Genomic DNA, 22,716 nt, shown 5'->3' on the forward strand with positions numbered 1-22,716 from the left:
AGTGTTGCAATTAAGTCGCAGGGAAATTTGTCAAGTTCAGGTCTGCAGACAGGTCGTTATTGTTCCTGCCTTTTAACCTTGGTCTCATTTCCCGTCCGCCCCACCCCAACACCGTTGCACATGTGACTTTATCCGATCAGACTGGTTACTTCACTCATCAAAATCCGTAGTCTCTCTTGTAGGAAGATGTGGGTGACACTTGTGATAAACCGAGAAATATATCGCGCTAGCTAAGGGACTGTGATCGGCCAAGTGCAACTGGATTACAACAACTGTGAAAGAACTCCCTGGAACTTGAATAGTCTAACACCAGCTTTGCATCAAATGGACCACGAGTTGATCCATTTCGCGCTGCTGTAAAGTTCGGCAGACCAGACAAGAGACATCTAAAAGACACAGAATGCGCTCCAAAACATTTCTCTCCAGATCTGTCGACCCAAACCTTCAGTGAACATAATCCCCAATAGTACAGGAACGTTGTGTCCATGATATGAGTTAAACTCCAAAAGTGTACATTTACCGCATTAATGGACCATAATTAAAGTTTCATATATATATATATATATGTGTGAACTGCAACGCTTCAATGTTAAGAGAACATGCAGTTTCCGAACTTGATCTTGCACAGATTCGAAGGGCCGAATAACCTTGCATTCTGTGCCTATTTCATACTTCGATATGATTGCAATTATACCTTAATCACTCTATCTGAGTAAATAAATATGATTTGCTGCAGCAGTCAGAAACATAGGTAATATTAGCGCAGGTGTTGCAAAACACATAAGACACGAGTCAGATTCTTATAATTGGAGTAAAATAGCACAGGACAACGTTTTTACTCCGAGGCATTTGACCACCATGTTCTATGACTCTATTTTGCACTTTCTTCTGTGCCTTGACTTCAATAAGCGCGATTAGTCTAAATCAGGGAGACGAGAGAAAGGCGCACAAATGTGTACCATTAATGGATTACACAAAAACACTGAAAAAATAACAAACCAATGTTCAGTCAAACTATTGACAAGAGAAAGCATTGTGGAAGTATGACTTATACATTTAGAGAGGATCAGAAAGTGAATATGGATTTGGTCCTCAGAAACCTGGTTTAATATTCCTCTCTAGTTAACTAAACCTGTTTGTAACCGTAATAGCCAGTTGATAATATAATTATCAGAGTACATTATTGCATAGTCTTCTGCATAAAATCAGGTCTGAGCAGCTTCGGGCGAGTTGTGAATAGGAATTTAGTCACTTTCGAAGCAAAGTTCAGCCAAATTTATATGAACATTTGCCTTATTTCTTTCCACTTATAGACCTGTCAACATTTTGGAAACATCTTTTTGTTTGATTAAGAAGTCAACTGTTGGTCGTCACCGCCAATGATACGTCAATCATAGATGTTCCTAGGAACATATAAAGTCGAACTGTGTCCCACCACTCCTGACAATCTCACGTTTGACTGTCACCTGAGCAATTCAAACAGCACAGAACAACACTGCATTATTAATGATCCTGCGCGCAAAATTGCAATATAGTTTGCGAAGGTCGATCAAATTATAGATTTAAATAGAATTATAGCCCTTCCAGGTGAATGCAGAAAATGAACGAACGAATCAATCAACTCTTCTCAAACTAGAGAAATTCTAAATATCAAATATTGAAATCAGAAATGACAGTAGGACGTCCCTGACTAATTCGAAACACTATAATCTTGCTTACGTTACCCGCCAACAGTGAATTTACAGAAGCTCAGTGCATGGTTCCTAAAACAAACAACAATCGGGGCAAATTGCATATCGTTAGGGCTGGGCTGGGTAAGGAGTATGGGTTGAGGCGGGAGCTGGCCGACAGTACACTTTAACTAGACCAAGTCAAATGGCGAATAATGGGGCCGGGTAGTACAGATGTAAACAAGCCGCGCATATAGTGCCGTTTCAGATTTGCAAAGAATCTTGAGTTAACTATTTCTGAGGATATTTAACCTTCACACAGGCGTCAGGCTGTGATGAGCAGTACTACTGTGGGCGTGTTTGTAATTTCGAATATTAGAATAGGTTAATAAAGAATTGCGGTTTCTTACTCAATTGCACTTTCAATATCATTTAAATATAGCATGACCCACGGTGGAAGCAGCATTATCTGAATTCCGTGTCCCCGCCCATTGTTTTGTTTCGCGTGCTCTTCAGAGTTGGGACTTGTCAGGATTTGAACTTTCTCCGAGCTCCATTGATTCAGCAGAGCTGTGCAATTGGGCTCCTCTCAGGACACGAGTGTTAGTCCTCCAAACATCTGCCAGTCGGGTCGAGATATTGACCAAAACAGCACAACGTTTGCCTTCCGATTACAAAACTCACTGACAGCCTGGCTTAGAAATTCGATGGAGCCTATAGATCTCCTTGTAGTCAAGTCATTGGGACAGCTGCTATTTTCATTCTAAAACCCCGATCAGCTAAAGACGCAGCAATGTCATTTTAAAAAAAAATTGACTCCCTTTATTACTTTCGCATCCAGCACCAAACTTTTACTGATATAAAACAAAACTTTGCTATCAGTCGTGATATCCATCAGCTTCATATCACCTCCAGGAACCTTGTGCTGCTGGCCCCAACGTTTAGCAAATGCTCTAATTAATCATCTCTGCCAACAGACCTAATTGAAAGACTAAAAATTCGGGTTTTCAGAAAACATGCGGGTGAAGTGGCAAATTGTCCGCCCAATATTGAGTTACCCAGAGTGATTCCGCAGCAGCAGATGATACTATCAGTGTAATGTCGAGGAAGGCAAGAACACATGCTACAAACTGATGCGAGCGGCTGATAAATTGCGATCAGGCTCGGCGCTACACTGCAGGCTTGGGAATAACGGCGGTCGCAGAAATACAAATGGCTTTGGCGCTTATCAATGGCTTTACACGGAGAGAGTGAGTGAAGAGAATGCACGAGAGAGAGAGAGAGGTGGGGGGGGGGGGGGGTGGGTGGGAAGAGAGTATATTGGAGAGGAGAACGGCGTCCCCCCCAGAGTCTGATCCCAATCCCAGCTCATCCATCTTCATTGTCTGAATGTGTGTTTGTGTGTGTGTGTGCAAACGCAACTCTAGCATGGGAAAACAGCCACTATCGAAGCCATGGCTTTTTTTTTATTTCTCTGGATCAGCGGGGAGATACAGATTTTCTTTCTCTCTCTCTCTCGCTAGGAACTGGTGCTGGGGGAGAGATATTTTATTTATATTTTACGGTTTTATGTTAGCGACGTGTCAGGGAGACAAAATAAATTGCTAATGCATAAGCAAAACCCGGCTGCTTTGGCTTGCTGCGTGTCAGGACTGTGTGGAAGGAGTGGTGATGTGGGATTTAGAACGGATGGGAGGCTCTGAGGGATTTAAGTTGGAAATTACTCTCTCCTCCTGTACGGAATCAGTGACTGATGATGGGCTTTCTGACTGAATTTGAAAGTGCTGGTCCTAGGGCAAAAAAAAATTCTGGTTTACTAAGGGAGGGAAAAGCACTGGGTAAGAATGAGCATCTTGACAGAAGAGTAGAGAACAAAGATATTTCTAATATCCCCCGGTTTTCGGTTTCTGCATGGATTAATTATATTATTAAGCGTGCTCCTTGTTGTGTGAATTACAAATCAGGACCACGGCCTTTTCTTACAAAACAAAAATATATGGAACTGCATCCATAAAATCAGGACGACACTTGGGGGCTTCAGTCCAACACAGTGTTTATCTAAGCACCTGCAATCGAGAGGTAGTCTGCCTATCAGCTGTTAACACAAAGTCACTATCGCAGGGGATGGATGGATATCAGACTGTTGCGATCAATTAATAAATATTAACACAAATAAATTAGTTTGTAGAAGATTGTCCCCAGTAATGCATTAATTACTCCAGCATACCAATGTATTAAAATGGCGACGACACTGACTGGGCACCTTAAATCCATGTGAGCAGAACAGATAACGCTGTTCAAAACAAGTTCTGCTGTATAATTTGATTAGTGAAATCCCCGAACAACTTATATACACACGGGGTCCTTCTTTCAACTGAGCTGTTGTCGGAAAGCTTGCTTCGCGAGGCAACTTTAGGCGCCGGCATAATTTTATGTTTCTGTTGTCATTTGTGTTCCAAATGTTACAGGCATACAAATGCTTCTGGAACTGTTACAGCTTCGCTCTCATATTTCATATGCGTAAAATAGGAACTGTAGGGATAATTTGAATTTACTGCACACCTGAATGGTTGCATAGAAATAGGCATGACATTTGTAGTGGTTGTCCTGAAAGACTGTATTAAACCCTCTTGAAATCTAATCTGCAACCTCCTAAAATAGCGCATCTATCTAGCTTTTTTTTCACTGTAATAAAATGAATTCTGCCATTACAGCCTATTTCCCAGGGTTAGCACAGTCTAGGAGATGCGATGGTAAAGTGGAATTTAAGTATTATAGCCTCACAACAGTATCTAACTTCACATGTTGCTAAAGACAACGCAGATTTAAACAAAATAACCAGATACATTATTCATCTGAAGTTAATTTTAAGAGGGACTGGCTGTCCTTCTACAAGAGACGGATTGAAACAGGCGAGATTTTCTTCAGGATATTTAAATGCACTGTTTCTGATTATGTTGGTCTGAAACATACGTCGTTGTGAGATTTTCTCCCCTTTAATTTGAAAAGTTAATTGCCACGATCAAATTGGTGCGGTTAAAAACGGGTCACTCGTTCTCATTCCCCAGCAATAAACCGCGTTGTTTTTGACGACTGGTTGTTTTGCAGACACCTCTTCAGCGAGGGTTGTAAATAAAGGCTGTTCAATGGCCTCTGGGTGGGTTATTATTCTCACCTTGACTGCAGAGCCCCGTCCCAAATGTTAAGATGCCGGGGTAATAGGAGAACTGGAGAACCGATCTGGTCAGGCTTGGAGGAGTGTCAAGTTGAGGGGAAGAGTGTTGAGGTGGAACAGTGACATTCCAAACTTGAGGAGGTGCCAGGCGTCAGTTTGACCTTTCTCTGGCCTTTGCCTTGGGTAACAATCGGTTAAAAATACAATGTCTTTGATGTATTGAGCGATTTATAAGCAGCACTGTTGACTCACGAGACATACAGAGCTTTGTTTTTAAGGGGAAAAAAAGCTTCCTAATTTATTCACCTTGCAGTCTCCTTTTACAAAAACGAATAATTCAGAAACAGGAGCAAATCAAAATGCCTGATGAAAAAAAATAAACACTGCATATGGAGGAGTATTAGTGGAACGTAAGCAAGCATTAGGTAAGTGTGATGGAGAAGTGGAGAAATTAGAATGAGAAAAATAAACCAAGACTGTATTACTGTATAGAAACAGATAACCAACAATAAAGCAATACTCTCACGGTCATACTAAAGTCATACAATTACCCAAAAGATAAAACTGCAATTATTAATTTATATTTCGAATAACAATTATAAACTGATTTCGAAACATGCTACAATACTTGAGTGCACATACGTTTGTTTAGTATTTAATTGCTGGGAATAAAGTATGGATCTTGTAAATGTATTAACATTTTCACTAACAGAGGCATCTTTACATTTGACATCATTACAATGATTTAATTCTTTGAGCGTGTTATTATTCAGCCATGAGCTCCCGGCCTGTACTCTGCATTAGCACTGCCAATCCCTGCAGACTGATACACATTTTCCCAGCACCGAGCCCCACAGGGCTAATGGCACCTCAGTCAGGGGCACGCTTTCTAAACACCGAGCCAGGGATCCGGTCATCCCACTGTCAACTTTTTACGCGAACTGGCCTGGTGATTCTGGACGTTAGGCGGTAACAACATCAAGTCTTTGCCAAATTTCATTGCAATTAAAGTTGCTTTCAAGTGCAGTCGTGGGTTAATTGCCACCGCTGAAGGAAAGTGAAGACTGAGGATGCACGGTTCCCTGCCCACAAATGCTCCGTTATCTAAGTGTCTTCTTGCGAGATTCCTGGCGACAGTACGTTAGACCAATGGAGTTAAAACCTCAGGTTTGCATTAATCACTCCATTCATACCGAGGGCCAATGTCCGCCTGAATGCTCGCCTAAGCAGCGCACAAACCAGGCCCGCCCGCTCCAATTCCCGCCTCAGGACACTCCGCCAGTGCTTTCAAGGGTATATCTCCCGCAGAAACACTAGGCCACAGGCGTTGCTTCGGGAACGTACTAAGGGGCAGCCCCATGGAGCATGACGGAGTTAAATCGCATCTCAAGATAATTTTGACAAATCTAAAAATACCTAATAGCCACAGGGTTAACCAGCACCAGAGGGTGACTCCGCAAACCACACAATTGGCCAGAGGGACACTCAGAAACCCAAAGACTCGAGAGTGAATCATAAATGTGGGGACATGCACATTTAACTTCCGGGTGTCTTTATTATATACCTTATTTATTTTTGCAACAGCTTTCCTTATGATTGACTGAAACGACGATAGTTTGTCTCCTTTCGAGTGGAATACATTAGATTACTTACAGTGTGGAAACAGGCCCTTTGGCCCAACAAGTCCACACCCACCCGCAACCCACCCAGACCCATTCCAAAATACTTAAGCATCTGTTTTTATTTCCCTGTGTAATTATTTATTTCCCATTTTGTCACGCACCTTTGTACAATACCCTTACCCTTTTGTTCAATTTTCAACCATATCGGCTCTCCGAGTCACCCACCCGGAAAAAGATATCAACTCATTTTTAGCTAAAGAACAAAACTTGCTGACACACGGAACAGTTTGATGTACGCGTACGAATAAAATTCCTCAAGTTAACCCATTGGTTAAAAAAAAGGCAGGTGTACCCACTTACACAGCTCGCCCCAAACGAGCTGTTCACAAACATGCACCTCCTGCCCCCACCCAGAATAAAGTAGGGGACTAAAACTGCGTTCCACTCCCTCACTTTGTAATCCTCACTCGGGTAGCTCCTTGGTTTTGCTGGCTTAATGCAAGAGGCCCCGAAAGCCAATCAAGGTGCACATTGCATTTGGGCAGCCTCCCAGCTTTCAGGTGGTAACTCCTGGGAGCAGCCAGGTGCTCGCTGCGACCATTGCTCAGCAGCTCGATCAAAGGGCCCCTGACTGAGAGTATTATTGTTTGGCATGCTTCCTGGGGAGTAAAAACAACTAAGAGGGAGGGAAGAAAAAAAATGGCATCGAGAGGAAAGGGGAGAAAATGGGAGAGGATTAACAGGCAGAAGGAAACAACAGTGACTGAGAGTGAGTTAGAACTTTATTTGTTGATCAATCTGATCAAATATATGTTGTTCTAAGGGTGTGAGAAACTATGATATCTCTTTACTGGAGTTCATCTCCTCAAGTGCCAAAATGTTTAAGAACCACTGTTTTAAGACAACTCTAATATGCAGCATCTTGGAATCTATCTCTAATAAGCACATTCTGAACTTTATTTCAGGATGAGGTTGGGAGGAAACAGAGAGACTGGAGCTGCTCGTTGAAAATCCATGTTGCTGGTGAGGAAACATTAGCAGGGGATTCTGAGAAAAATCTTCTGCTGTTGTATTCAAATATCATTGGATTAGAGTGCTTGGGATAGTTGTGAGAGTCTGAGAGGGAGGAAGAAACTGAAGGGACCAGGAGAAAAGAAAATGGATGCAAAAGATGGCAGGATATAGAGAACAGCAGGGAAAGCAGAGAGTAAATCTGTAGGAATGAAAAGAACTGTCTTGACAGAAAAGGAAGAAAGCGTCACAACTACAGAAAATGAAAGCAGTGTGGAGATAAAATAGTAGAAAAACTATAGAAAAGAAAGCATTAGAGAAACATCAAGTAATGAGGGAACTCGGGAGTTAACAAAAATATTTAGAAATTTCAGAGCAAGGGACACAGGCAGTTTGGGGAGCAATGAGATATTGCAAATATTGCAGATAGACGGCAAAACAGATAGCAGGAAAAACAGCAAGAACGTAGCACAGAAGCCACATTGATAAAGGGGAACACATGACATCACAAATGGAATACATATTTCAAACAAAAGTATGCATTTATAATGTCTATCCTGTTTGGATTTCTAAACAAAAGAAATAGGAGTGAGTTAGAAGAGAGATGAAAGCATATTTTTTTTACAGAATTAAGTCAGAAATTCTCCCAAGGAGCAAAGAACACCTGTTGAAAGGTGAAAGGAAGGAGAGAAAGAGAGATAAGTTTTTGCAGAGAAAGTGACAGCTCTGACTCTGCAATGAACAGGTGGGAGGTGTCTATTGAACTTAGTTTTAATAAGACAACACATTATTGACATACCACAAGCACAATGCTATAGGAGACTCATTCAAAATAACACTTGGATCAATATAACACCTTATCAAAGTGACTGTTGTTCATAAGTGAATAAGAATACCTATGAGGAAATAATCTTGTGAAATAAAAGATATTACGAGGGTCTGTTTCCGTGCTGGGCATTTCTATGACTATGACTCTCTGACATGCATTTCTCCATCTTGCATTTATGACTAACAGAAACTAACTTTGCTCATACCCACTTGTGTGGCTTCAGGTGTTACATATTGTTTGATAATGTTCTTGTGAAACACCTAATAATTTTAAAAGATACTCTATGACTGCAATTGTTGCTGCTTGCTAATTCAGCAAATCAGAAAAATTGAGTTTACTAGTTTAAGATTCACTCGTTATTTGCGTTCAATCTTTTAATTTTTCCAAAATACAAAAGTGTGTTCAATTTTAAACAATTTTTAGAAAACACTCATGTTTTTGATGAGAAAGTCTGCAAGATGGAACAATACAGTCAGGAATGATGTGTGAAACTGTAACTGCTTCTTTAGCTTTGCATTTTCTCGAAACTGTTTTCTTTTGCAATGTTTGCTGTGATCAACTTTTCAGCAGTCAGTACAACACATTGAATTTCCTGCTAAACCAATACATTATGTTAGATCTTGGTGGGTGGTGGAGGGAGGTATATGGCGAGAGAGTGTGTAGTGGTGGAAGTATTATATGAATTAGTTTGTGGAGGTATAAAAAGCCTTTGCAGCTGACCCTCAATTAATGGCTGCATCTATATTTCAATGATGTTCATGTGTGTGACCACTCTGTATTACAGTGATGCAATGAGATTCCATGTTTGAAGCAATGATATAATTCACACTATTTTCAACTTTGCAGGGAACTTTTCCTGAAGGCTGCGGTACACTGGTGAATTGGTGAATGACATATGTTTTGATATACATATTCAGTTAGAAAGATAACCCTGAGTCACATTGCATATTGCACACATCAAAGGAGATGGGTTTGACACATTCACTGGTTATTTTCTTTCTTTTGTGTTAATTTTTCACTTTTTTTCTGGTTACCCTCTCCTTCATGCTATTCAAGATTCCAGCTGAGAAAGGCAAGAACAAGCACCCTGTTCTGATTCCTTGGCTAAAACCTACTATTTAGCAATAGCTAGAAGATGCAAAGCACAGGCTGGGTTGAATCATGCTTTGAGTTTTCTTTTTCATTGAAACCACTTTATTGGCACCGCTCCTTGATGTCCTGATGTGGAGAACCATGGTCATACACTCACATCATACAGTTCCATGGCACAGTACATCAGCATATATTGAGACTAACATTTACACTACTACAACTTTAAAGCAAAGGAAAGTGTGAATTATCAGTGAGAATGCAGCCTACACAAGTACAGAGTTGTTATAGAATAAATATCCAGTGTTGAATTCAAACTGTCCTACTGGCTCAGATTCTGCCCACTTGTTCTGGTATGGTTTTAATATCAATTCCATATAGTATAAGAAAAGCACACTGCCAAAGACACATGGAAAATACAACAAGACTATGCCATTCCACTCTTAGAGCCTGCTCTGCCACTCAGTATGACCATGGTTGATTATCCACTTCGGTAGCATGTTCTCACTCTCTCCTTATACCCTTTGAGAGGATGTTGTATAGATTGAATGTTGTGCAAATTAGACATTTCATATATTTTTATGCATTATATATATATATATATATACTTATATACACATATTTTTGCTTTTCTGCAATGTCAAAATACTTTTTAAAATATGGGGAAATACTAGATATTTTGGGATTGTTTTGGCCATTCTATTAGCTATCTTTAAAGAAAATACACTAACTAGTCCACCAGCTCTGCTTGTGTCTATCTATGATTTCCACTAATTTTGTCTAACTCTTTGTTCTTCTTCAGTGGAGTTTCCATTATGTCAACCTCCTGGTATGATGGTCATTTGTAACAGTCTTTATCAATAAACTATAATTCAGCATGTTTCCTTGCAGGCCCACTGAGTCACCTTATTCCATCTGTGTTGTCTTGTTCAATACTTCATACAAAAATGATATTCGGCCTCGCCCATTGACTTAGCTTGTCAATAGATGTTTTAGTGTGGAAATAAACCATACAGACCAGAAATATTCCAATTTATAATCTAGGTCTTGACATAGTAGCTGATTACAGCCAAAACATGGGTAAAAAAGATAAATCTATCAATATATTCCACATCATGTACAAAACAAATCTCTCCACTGACCAATGTTTCACCGGGCAATGATTTGTGCTGAGTCAAATGGACAATATACTGAATAAAGCTATCTCTTTGCTAGATACAATAGCTCAGTAGTGAGTCCAATCCCTTTATTTAATATAACGTTCTCCAGACTATTAATTGCTCAACTAACATCACCAAAACAGACAATCTGGTCATTATCATAGTGCTGATCATGCCTTGCAATGTGCAAATTGCCTCATGCATTTCCTGCAGTTCAACAATGACCACACTTTGGGACACCCTCAAGCTGTGGTTATATGAATGTAACCTTTTTTCCTTATTTGTTGTCATTCATTTACACTTTGCAGTGAAAATTAGGTTCAATGGCCCCAAAATGAGACCTTTCTATTTAACACAAGCATTCTTTTGGTGATAGAAATTTATTTTAAAAGAATTTATAAGCTGAATCGACACTTTTTGGAGAATAGTATCACACCAACCAGATTGATTTCCTTACTTACATTTCCACCTAGTGATTTTGTTTAACTGGTGCCAGGTAGAAGTAAACCCTGTGGAAAAACATGAAAAAGGTGATTTGCCATTGGATAACTATGATGGTTTTTATGATGGGTTATGTTGTGAATAATTTTACACACTTGATTTTGCATGTAACTGTATCTGATGTTTATTTCTATCAAATAAATGGCGAATATCAGGTCCTGCCTTGAGACTGTTGTACTGTAATATATTATTGTGGTGCATTGTATTGTAATGAATCCTACAAATTTGCATATCTGTTAATTGCTTACTCAACCAATTATCATCTCTGGGATATGTTTCCTTCAATTTCAAATGTACATTAACATTTCCATTTTTTATTGTTTAATTAAAGACACTGCATCCACAAACAGTTTTATTTGCACATTCCAATTTGGCATGCTCTTTCTTGAATTTTTGTTGTCCACCATGTTATCAATTAAGTATAATTTACAGTAAAAGTTTGCTGTTGTGACATTGTCAAACAGAAAAGCTATGGTTTGTTTAGGCAATGCTGAGCACAATTTGCCCTCTGCAGTTGTTAATGTGACCAGAATGCATAATACTTGTATATTTTTCAAACACTGTTTACTTATTCTATGTGGAAAGACTTGCATTTATATAGTGCCTTTCATGGCCACCAGATGTCTCAAAGCACTTCAAAGCGAATGAAGAGCTTTTGAATTGTAATCATTATTGTAATTTGCACACAGCAAACTTCCACAAGCAGTAATGTGATAATGACAAGATAATCTGTCTTACTTGCAATAAACAATTATTCAAAATAGAGCCATGGAATCGTTCGCATCTACCTGAGGGAACAGACAGGGCCTTTGTTTGCTGGCTCATTCAAAAATTGCAGCTGCTGCAAGTGAGCTTCACTCAATGCTCCCTCAGTTCTTCAATGGGACATCAGACTTGCATTTTGTGCTCCCTAGAATCAAGCTCGACTCTGGGACTTTCTGATTCAGAGGCGAGAGTGCTACCAAACAAGAAGAGCTGACGCTGTTTTCGGTAAAGTCCCTCAATTAAAGTTAAACCTAAGTTTGATCATCAACTGCCTAGCATTGAGTGATACATATAAGAATTAGACTATTGGAAAACTGGAAAACACCTTTTTCTCCCCTGTGAAATGATCAGTTACTTTACATGGCTGGGAACAATGATATAAAACTTTGATATCAGTATTGAACTTTATTAGTATGTTATTGGAGAAGGACACAGTTTAAAGCTAAGCATAAATTGAATATAAGTAACATGAACAGCTAATTTAGATATTTGATGAATTAATTTAATCTCATTTCTTACATAATTTAATTTATATGTTTAGGTTTTCTTGGCAGGACTACAGGTTAAACTAATCGAATGCTGCCTGGCCTGCTGTGTTTTTCCAGCATCACATTTTTCAACTCTGTTCTCCAGCATCTGCAGTCCTCACTTTCTCCTACAGGTTAAACTAAGTAGGGATGAAATTATTGTGCATGGTCTCAATATTGATTAGATACTCTTGTGTGAAAAATAGCTTTCAGTTTGTCCATCTTTCCACATCAGCCAAACAATATCCTCCACAATTGCTTGAATGGTAACAGACCCTGCAATTGAACTTTCAGACACGTCAATAAAGTATACCTTATACAAAATTCTCAGCCTTACATTACACACTAAATGTTACAAAGGGCCTGTCTAAAACTGGAGTCCGAACAGCAAAAGGAATGGGAAAATGTATGTGATGAAATGAATTAAAGAAACTTCCTCAATGTATTGCAAGTTTTTGTTAAGAAAAAGATGTGGAATGGAGATCAGGGAAATGCATCCAATTTGAATGGGAAACCACTGCACTTGCCATCGGCTACATATAGCTCATGATAAACTAATATTAAGCCCATTAATTATATATCTTTGGTATCTTTGGTTTTCACATTGGAAGACAGAACTGAAGAGTCATATTATACAATTCCATACATTATCATTTAAATATGACTGGTTGTGTGCACTGGATCAATTTATAACTAACAGAACTGTTGAAACATTCTGATCCTGCTGATATTTGACCTATCATTATCCTGGGATAATTGCATTTTAATTATGGAATGGCTGAGCATCAGATATATTTACAGATTGTGAATCATCAAGATGACTTTCATACCTGACACAAGAATTTGACTTCAACCAGTATAACCACTTTTGCCCCAGCAACTGGAAGGGTAAAAAGTTGGGCAACATTGCAGTGCTAAGTGCATAATTTATTCTGCCAGCTTCTTTAATGATGTTGCTGTGATTATATTTTGATCCTGAATGACGGGCATTGTATTTTATGAAATGGGTTAGTGAAGAAAGGCCTTGAAAGCAAACTGTTATACTGTAGCTATTTAGTAATACCGAGACAAAAATCAACGCAAGGGCATGTAATAACCCAGGTCAGGTTATAAGCTGAAAAGCTTGTTGCCATTATTGTTTTCTTTTGTATCCTGTTGTATACTAGTGCTGATATGATCAAACAAAGTTTGGAAAAAGGAGCAAAAGAATATTGTGACTATTGTGTTTTCCATTGTCCACTGCATGCCAGCACAGAATTATTTACATGAACAGCCACTTCTTTATATCAACAATGCTAAGTAGCCTTTTTTAAAAAAGATATCATGAATGTACAACAAGTTTTTATGATAATCTTAATTTCTTAAATTGAATTACATTTAAATTACATTTTCCAAGTATATTAGTGCAAAAGTGTTCATCATTAACAAAGGTTTTCCTACATTGCTACATTGACTATTCTTCAAAAGTGATTCATATTAAACTTTCTTGATGGTGATATATAATGTCCACTATGAGGCATGAGATGTGACATAGTTCAATGAAAACATTGACTAAACAGGCTGAATGTTCAATTGCTGGTATAGTTGGGAATGGGTATTGGTGCAATTTAAAAATTGTGTTCTTGGAAGGTGTTATGACCCTGCAATCATCTGGGCATACTTTCCTGACTCCAATCTGAAATTCCAGCCCAAGAAATGGCTGCAGCACTTTTCTGGCAAATGCGTTCCCATAAAATCTTATACTTTATTTTAATAAGACTCACAAAGTCTATTGATTAGTTTGACAGTTATAATGTACAGAAATAAGACAATGCACCTTTCATACATATTTGACATACAAGGAGAAAATCCTATTAGGAATTAGATAAATATGTGAGAAACACATCTGCCAAATGCAAGCACATGGTAAGGTTTCATCTCACATTTATATGTAAAGCAGCATGCAATTTTATAAACTGGTCAAAGTGGTGATGTTTACAGGTCACATAGATTCAACCCTTCATGATGCTCATGTAATTGACTTACCTACTTAATTAGGCTATCCCAATCTTACTGCTGTAAAATTCAGTGAATTGGATTGTACTGTTATTGGTGCACTGTCATTTGGTAGTTCAATATTTTTACAGGTCTCTTCTACGTTGTACTTAGCTTAAATTACCTGTGGGGTTTGTTGAACAAAGATCTTCTCTCAGGAATTTTGTGGCTGATATGCATGCAGAAGATTTACTGTGATTGGTGATAGTGAACATTAATATTTTCTTTATACAAATTGCTTTATCCCACAGAGTTGATATAAAAGTTCCTTTGTTTAACAGTTCTGGAAAATTTATATTAAATACACACATTTATTTAAATACACAACTATCATGCAACAAATGGCCCAATTTAATTAAACTTCTGTCACTTTAGCTGTTTTAATCATTTTTCCTTTTTGTTGCAAATGCCATCTGTAAATATCACTAATTAGTCCATAAAAGGCATAAGATTTTAACTCAATGGTTTTTTTTGTTCACAGAATCAACCAAATTAAAATCTTTATCTTTATTATTTGGATATTTGTATGTGGTGTGATAATGTCCCCAGATTATGATCTTAGAGAGTAAATTCTAGAAATATAAAATGTGAAATATAAATTAATGGTGATAATCCAGTGGAAATTCTCAAACATACCAGCTTGTTTATTTGTTACAGGCTTATCAATCTACAATATGAGAAATTGTTAACCAAGAATTGCAACTGACATATCCAGTTACACTGGAATGGGTTTTTATTTCTGCCATAGTTCCAGAAATGAATAACTTCTATGAAAATGTCTGCACTGACAGCAATTTGCATTAATTAAGGATTTCAACTGCCTCTTCCTTCTACAAACATATACAATAAGTCAAATTGCATGTGAATGCAGCAGGCAACATTATGTTTATTTTAGGTTCAACAGTATCTCATTTACACGTGTTAATTAGAGCTAATTGGGACTAATTAAATGAACAGGAACCCCTCTGGGGATGTTCATACCTATAATTTTGGTAAATAGTCTTAATTAACATATGCAAGTTAGGGCTAATTAGCATTGATTAAGGGATTTTAGCTAAATTTTAAAGCATTGCTCTTCAAATACTTTAAGCAGTACAGAATGTGGCATAAACATGATGCATTAAACTGAAAAAATGCTTTTGTTCCATTTAACATCAAGCTTATTTACACTTTTTCAATTAAGTTATTACTTAACATCACTTGCTTGTGTGCCAATGATTACAACATCCTCACTTGGAAAAATTTAATTTATCCTTTGTATTCCAGGGAATAATTTTAAATCTGGTTTGTATATTATGCAATGGGTTAGTCTAAGAGACTAACTTCTAATTTAGAGTCTGAATTAATGAATCTGTCAAAATTATTTTCCTCTATCCAATTGTGCTATTTGCACAATTTCCTGGTAACAAAAAAAACACAAAGTCACTAGAACAAAATAACAAAACAATTCAATAGAATATGATTCTTAGTTAAATCTAGGATTGCAATCAAAACACTACTCTGATATATCCAGGTGGATGGTAGAAAAACTTTCTGGTTTGATCAACAGAAAACATCAAGATTGGTTTATGTTTCCCTTTATACAGAATATAAGATTTGGAGAAATTAAGAAATAAAAATTACAGATTTTTTCTACTGTTATTGCAATTTCAGTTTTTCTGACAATTTTAAGGATTGTGAGTAGTAGAAAAGAAATAAAAATGTCTGCTTGGATTTGCTAATAATGGTGAAGTACTTGGTAAAGCCTCATTGCAAGAAAGAAGGGTTGTTCTCTCTCTGGGCTGTGTTAAAGATGATTGTATTGTTTACTTCCTTTCAAAATGGATGGTTAAATACATGAGTTGTAGGTTTCATACAAGGCTGCCACAGTGAACTGTGAAGAGAAATATTTATTTGCAGATACTGTGGAATAGCAATGCTAACTATTTTATACTGTGCAAGGCTGGATCACTGGCAGAATAAGAAACACATGCACAGTATAAACTACACTGAACATAGCACACATGATTAGTTATATGAATGATGGAGAACCAGTACATTATGTTTAACCTTATTTATTTCACTTAAAAACACTTAATTCATAAAATAAACTCTTTACGTATATACGTAGTCACAAATGCAGTTTGGTTCTGTACAGTAGCATATCAAGGAAACAAAAATGTTGGAGTTTGACTCTGTCCAGCAATCCAAAGACATCTCTTACACATATAAGACTCTACTTACATGCATTTGAGGCAATGGGAGAGTCCAATGTTCAAGCTTTTTGCTGAGGCTATGATGGATGTTGACAGGAACAGTCAATCGCTTGGCTCAATGGCAGTTCAGGTTGCTCCTGCTATCATCTTTTTGTCACAGGGACATTTCAGGGACCTCCATGCTGTTCTTTGCTATATTATGCCTCTTTTTCCATACACTCACGTCCATGCACTTTGACCATTCAGTTCACCATTCTGGTGTTGGCATTACAGAAGAAACAGTCAAGTAAACAAATATGTCGATTCTATTGGTTGATTCTTCATCCTTAATGGTGATACTGCAAGCCATTTTTTTTCTACTTTGCATTTGTTCAGAACTAGAATATACAACATTTCCACTCCTTTAGCAGGATTGACTATTTATTACCTAAGTGATAAAAAAATGATAGACTGTAATTTATATTGGAGGAGTGGAGCATTGTTATCTTTCAGTGCATGTGACATGGAATGCACATGATATAAGTCCTTGGGCTGGTGTGTGCGCATACTTCAGGAACTCAAAAGCTTTCTTTTCTTGGTGAATTTCTCATACCTGAGACATTTGACCCTTCTCACCAGTGGCTAAATTCCATTTTTGAGAAAATGAATATTTTGGATGTCCACTCCTGTGGACATATATTTCATATAATATTTTTTGTCAATAAATGTTGACTTTTGAAGCAGCTGCATTAATACTGATTTGTGAGGAGAGGGGTGTTTGTTGCAATTGCTGCAGAATACTGTCTGTCCATTTAGGTGCTTTCCCCTGTGAGCTTGCACATGTCTAGTGCTAACTCAGAACAGCAATTAACGTATATGACAATGACTGCACACACAAGGGATATGTGTTGTCATGAGAATGCGTGTCTCTCAGAGAATATAGCATTAGCAGTTGTGATGGACTCTCTTGAAAGTTAAGTTGTCCACAATTGTTTGGTGCAAACTACTCATATCACATTCACTACTCTGGTAATGATTTTATGAAGACAAGTGTTTGCAGAATTGTGTGAATCTTATGGGTTAAAGCAATCCAAGAATGTACATGCCTGAGGCAACAAGAAAGGATCAGTCAACATGTGATGACTGTGCCCCATAGCTGCTTACCCATCACCATGCCCATAATTCTATCATTTCATTGTTGTTTCTCTCTGTTTCATCCTCTACTTCCTCAGCCATTGTTTAATGCTGTGAAATATATCTATTTGAGTGATACTTGTTGAAAATTTGTGTTTTGTGGATGGGTAATGTAATGATTACTCTGCGGCTACTGAGCGGTGCAGAAAGTCCCATTTGTCTTTCTTTGTGAAGAATATAGAGGGATAATTCACCTCTCAATTCCCCAAAATCTGTCCATCATCTGCAATGCACACAAGATGAATGTGATTGAATACTCTTCACTTGCCTGTGGTGCACTCCAATAACATGCAAAATGTTTGCCACCATCAAGGATGAAGCAGTTGGTTTGATTAAATCCCCATTCAACAGCTTGATACACAGAAACAAAAACAGAAATTGCTGGAAAAGCTCAGCGGGTCTGTAGAGAGAAATCAGAGTTAACATTTTGAGTCCAGTGATCCTTCCTCAGAACGCTCTGATTTAACTCCAATTTCTCTCCATAGATGCTGCCAGACTTGCTGAGCTTTTCCAGCAATTTAAGTTTTTGTTTCTGATTTTGATTTTTTGCCTTAATACTCGTTCCAGTTACTACCAGAGTGCGGTAACAGCAGTGCGCACCATCTACAGATGCACTCAATCAACTCATGAAGCTGTTTTGGCAGCATCTCCCTATTCCCCTACCTCTTATCACTTAGAAGGACTATGTTTGCATTGGAATGCTATCCTAAACTTCCCCTCTAAGTATTCATGATCCTGAATTGGAATTGGAATTTTATTCATTGTTGCTTGATCAAAATTCTGGAACTCTCTCCCTCCCAGCTACATGTAGGTGTACCTGCATCATGTCGACTGCAGCGGGCCAAGGAGGCAACTCAGAGCCATTAGAGATGGACAATTAATGCTGGCTTTGACAATGACACTCACATCTCATGAAGAGCTGAGAAATGAATCAAATACATTTTTGCATTTATGCTACATATTGTAAGCTGAAATGTAAAGAAAAAAGATGCGTTTATGAAATATTTGTTGCAACCACTCAATGGGTCTATAACCAATGAAGTACTTTTAAAGTGATATCATTCATGCCCCATCAGTCTTTATGGACACATTGATGTGGAAGACATTGTAGAATACGCAATCACTATAGTACAGTTTTTTGTCAGTGCTTCTCTCCAACCTCATTAGTACCATAATCTAATGTCTCATTTCTATTAAAGTCAGAAGTGTATTGTCATGACCAATTAAGACATTTCCTTTGACCCTTTACTACCTGCTGCAATCCTGGTATTCCAAAAACACTCATAAAACATTGGAAGAGAATGCTTTATGACATAGTGAATTGACAACTTTAAATTTATTCATATTCATGTGTCAATAAAAATAGATTGTTTTACTTTCAGATATGCTGAATGTGTGCGCTCTTAGCAACACTTTTTTTTGATGTTGTGAATCCTTTTGATTGCCAACTTCTCTTGCTTGTAGCCCTGTGTAAAGCTGGTTCCAGAGGGACATGGAGGTCTGTTGCCCTCATACCTATGCATTACAATAGTGGACCCAGGCATGGAAATTGATTTACTCTTGACTTCGGTCACAAACCCAGAAATGGCAAAGACTGTCACACTGAGGTAAACAGGAGGTGGAAAAATACTATATTGCTTCAAGAGGTAGCAAGCCAATGGATGAGAAAGAATATCAGCCCATGTGGATGATAATCTATACTACATCATGGTGGATGAATTCAAAGTGGGGAGAGTGATGGTTGATGACCAATGGCTGACAAAAAGTCACAGCTTCAATCAGAAGCCAGGATAAACGCTCTGTTCCTCCTCGCTCAACATTCAGCTTCATAAGCATTGCTTAAGGACCACTGATTCGGCTGCTTTAGACCTGAGAAAACTAACCGCAACATCTATGGTGCACTCTATCAGCAAGGACACTCATACTGTGAATTGTGGTTTGCAAATTAAGTGGCCATGCATAATGGAAAGCTTGCTTATCCTCCATGCATCTCACACTTGACTGAACCAAAAGTTTGGAATTTCTAAGGATTAACTGACTATTTAGAGTCAAAGCGGCTTTATTTCAGGTATGCTGTAACTGCCAGTTTTCAGGCACTATCACTATCAAGTTTGTATTCATGATTTTGTTAGCATGACAATAACCACAAATATCACTTTGATGGATAGTTTTTAGGATACTAAAGAAAAACCAAAGGAGGCTAGTCTTCACCAACTAGAAAATATATAGCATTCAAATTAAACCATCCTTAAAATGAATTGAAAGCATTTTTAATTCAAATTGCAGTTATGCTAATATTTTTAGTTATAAACCAATTATGGCAAATGCATTAAAATATACTAAATCATACAATTTTCATGCGAGAAATTCAATTGTGAAATGATTTGCAAGACCAAAGTGTACCATGGACACAATAAACTGCTTTTAGAATTTCTTATGTAAGCTAAAATAGTTATTATATCAAGGAGAAAATGAGTTCAATTCTGCTGTCAACATGGTTCCATATACTGTATAGGAGAAAGTGAGGACTGCAAATGCTGGAGAGTCAGAGTCAAAAAGTCTGGTGCTGGAAAAAGACAGCAGGTCAGGCAGCATCTGAGAAGCAGGAGAGTTAATGTTTCGGGCATAAGCCCTGATGGAGGGTTATGCATGAGGTTGTTGATTTGCTGGCCCAGCTGGGCGGTGTTGTCATTGCAAACGTTTTGTCACCATGCCAGGTAACATCATCAGTGCGACTTCTGTGAAGCATTGCTGTTCTGTTCCATTTGATACTTATACTACCTGGTCTATTAAGGTAGGAGTTGTCATTTCTGTTTTTTTCGCTGCAGTGGTTTGTATATGATGTCTATTTCTACATGCTTGTTGATGGTATTCCAGGTTGAAAACATTTGCATGACAACCCACAACTCAGCGAGCAAACCAACAACCGCAGCCTTTAATGTTGCTGTATGTCCTCCATTTCCTTCTCATATAAGTGCAAATATTTGGAGAAGGACCCAACTAATACATTATAAAATACAAGCTCTCATTTTCAGTGTCCTCTTTCCAAGTTTTTTTTACTGATATAAAGTTTTTTTCAGTATCTTCTCTCCTCATTTAAAGTGTCATTTCTTGCTTCACCCTCCCTCACTTCTTGGCTGTGTTTGTTTTTATTAAAAATCACACAACACCAGGTTATAGTCCAACAGGTTTAATTGGAAGCACACTAGCTTGAACTTGTAATGTCATCACATCTCAATAAGACCCCCTGATTGCGCTGCTGGAGTTGCTGCTATTGTATCTGCTCCCTGCAGTTGATGATCATTTTTGTTTCAAACAGTCTTTTGCTCAGGTATTGAAATAAACTTCTTAATTGATGTGTTTTTAAATTTTTTTGGTGTTTGTACCTGTACAGGTGAAGTAACTGCTGTGGTTTGAAGTTTGCATCATATATAGACAGTGTGCTTAAAAAGGTATTTGGCATACTTGCCTTCATTGCTCAGTCCTTAGAAGAAAGCTAATTGCATGCTGGCCTTCATAACAAGAGGAATTGAGTATAGAAGCAAAGAGGTCCTTCCGCAGCTGTACAGGGCCCTGGTGAGACTGCACCTAGAATATTGTGTGCAGTTTTGGTCTCCAAATTTGAGGAAAGACATTCTGGCTATTGAGGGAGTGCAGCGTAAGTTCACGAGGTCAATTCCCAGAATGGTGGGACTATCTTACGCTGAAAGATTGGAGTGACTAGGCTTGTATACACTTGAGTTTAGAAGGCTGAGAGGGGATCTGATTGAGACGTATAAGATTATTAAAGGATTGGACACTCTGGAGGCAGGAAGCATGTTTCCGCTGATGGGTGAGTCTCGAACCAGAGGACACAGTTTAAAAATAATGGGTAGGCCACCTAGAACAGAGTTGAGGAGAAACTTCTTCACTCAGAGAGTGGTGGGTGTATGGAATGCTTTGCCCCAGAAGGCTGTGGAGGCCAAGTCTCTGGATACTTTCAAGAAAGAGTTGGATAGAGCTCTTAAGGATATTGGAATCAAGGGTTATGGGGATAAGGCAGGAACAGGATACTGATTGAGGATGATCAGCCATGATCATAATGAATGGTGGAGCTGGCTCAAAGGGCAGAATGGCCTACTCCTGCACCTATTGTCTATTGTCTATTACTATAGGAGTTGGGAAGTCATGTTGAGGTTGTACAGGACATTGGTGAGGCCTCTTCTGGAGTACTGTATCCAGTTTTGGTCACCCAGTTATAGGAAGGAGATTATCAAGCTCGAGAGAGTTCAGTAGAGATTTACCAAGATGTTGCAGGGTGTGGAAGATGCTGTCAGAAAGGTTTGGAGGGATATGGACAGGAGCAGACAGATGGGACTAGCTTAGTTTGGGATTATGTTCGGCATGGACTGAATGGACGAAGGGTCTGTTTCCATGCTATATGATTCTATGACTGAGTTTTCAAAAACATATTTCCTGCTTTACTGTACTCTAAAATAGTTTACCTACAAAGGTAAAATAGTGAAGAACTTGTATTGTACCTGTACTGTAAACATTTTTTTAAAGATTTCTCTGCAAGCAATAAGCTTGCTTCCTTCACAGAAGCTTTCCTTATTTTGTTTTGAAATTTATTTCAGTGAGGAATACACATGTATGGCACAATATTTCAAATTTTACATTGGCTCAACTGTGCAAAATTTGTTCTCAGGACCTAACCCTGGCTTTTACATTGATTTCTACAGGAAACCATGTTTTATTTAAAATCTTTTCACTTAAAGTTGCAACTTTTGGGAATGAAACTCAAACATTACATAAGGACATTCTAATTGGATATTGCAAAGCCTGTGAAACATTCAGGTTATGTTTTGCCAATCACATGAAACATAAAACATAAAATAAATCATCACCTTTCTTGGCTGGTGTGTTTATTTCCTTCTCCACATTACCACTCAGTTGATAGAGTGGGGCGATGATCTGCTTAAAAGC

At 38.2% G+C, this 22,716-nt stretch overlaps 1 long non-coding RNA gene across 2 annotated transcripts in view; it reads left to right on the top strand.

The window, feature by feature from the left end:
* LOC122564026 overlaps positions 1-22,716 on the top strand; it is a 39,862-nt gene that overhangs the window by 4,719 nt on the left and 12,427 nt on the right. For both annotated transcript variants that reach the window (XR_006315798.1, XR_006315799.1), the window contains one exon: positions 7,433-7,490. This is a non-coding gene — a long non-coding RNA (uncharacterized LOC122564026). The remainder of the gene's footprint in view (positions 1-7,432; positions 7,491-22,716) is intronic.

The sequence above is a fragment of the Chiloscyllium plagiosum genome, chromosome 28 (genome assembly GCF_004010195.1).
Source record: "Chiloscyllium plagiosum isolate BGI_BamShark_2017 chromosome 28, ASM401019v2, whole genome shotgun sequence".
Classification (NCBI taxonomy): Eukaryota; Metazoa; Chordata; class Chondrichthyes; order Orectolobiformes; family Hemiscylliidae; genus Chiloscyllium; species Chiloscyllium plagiosum.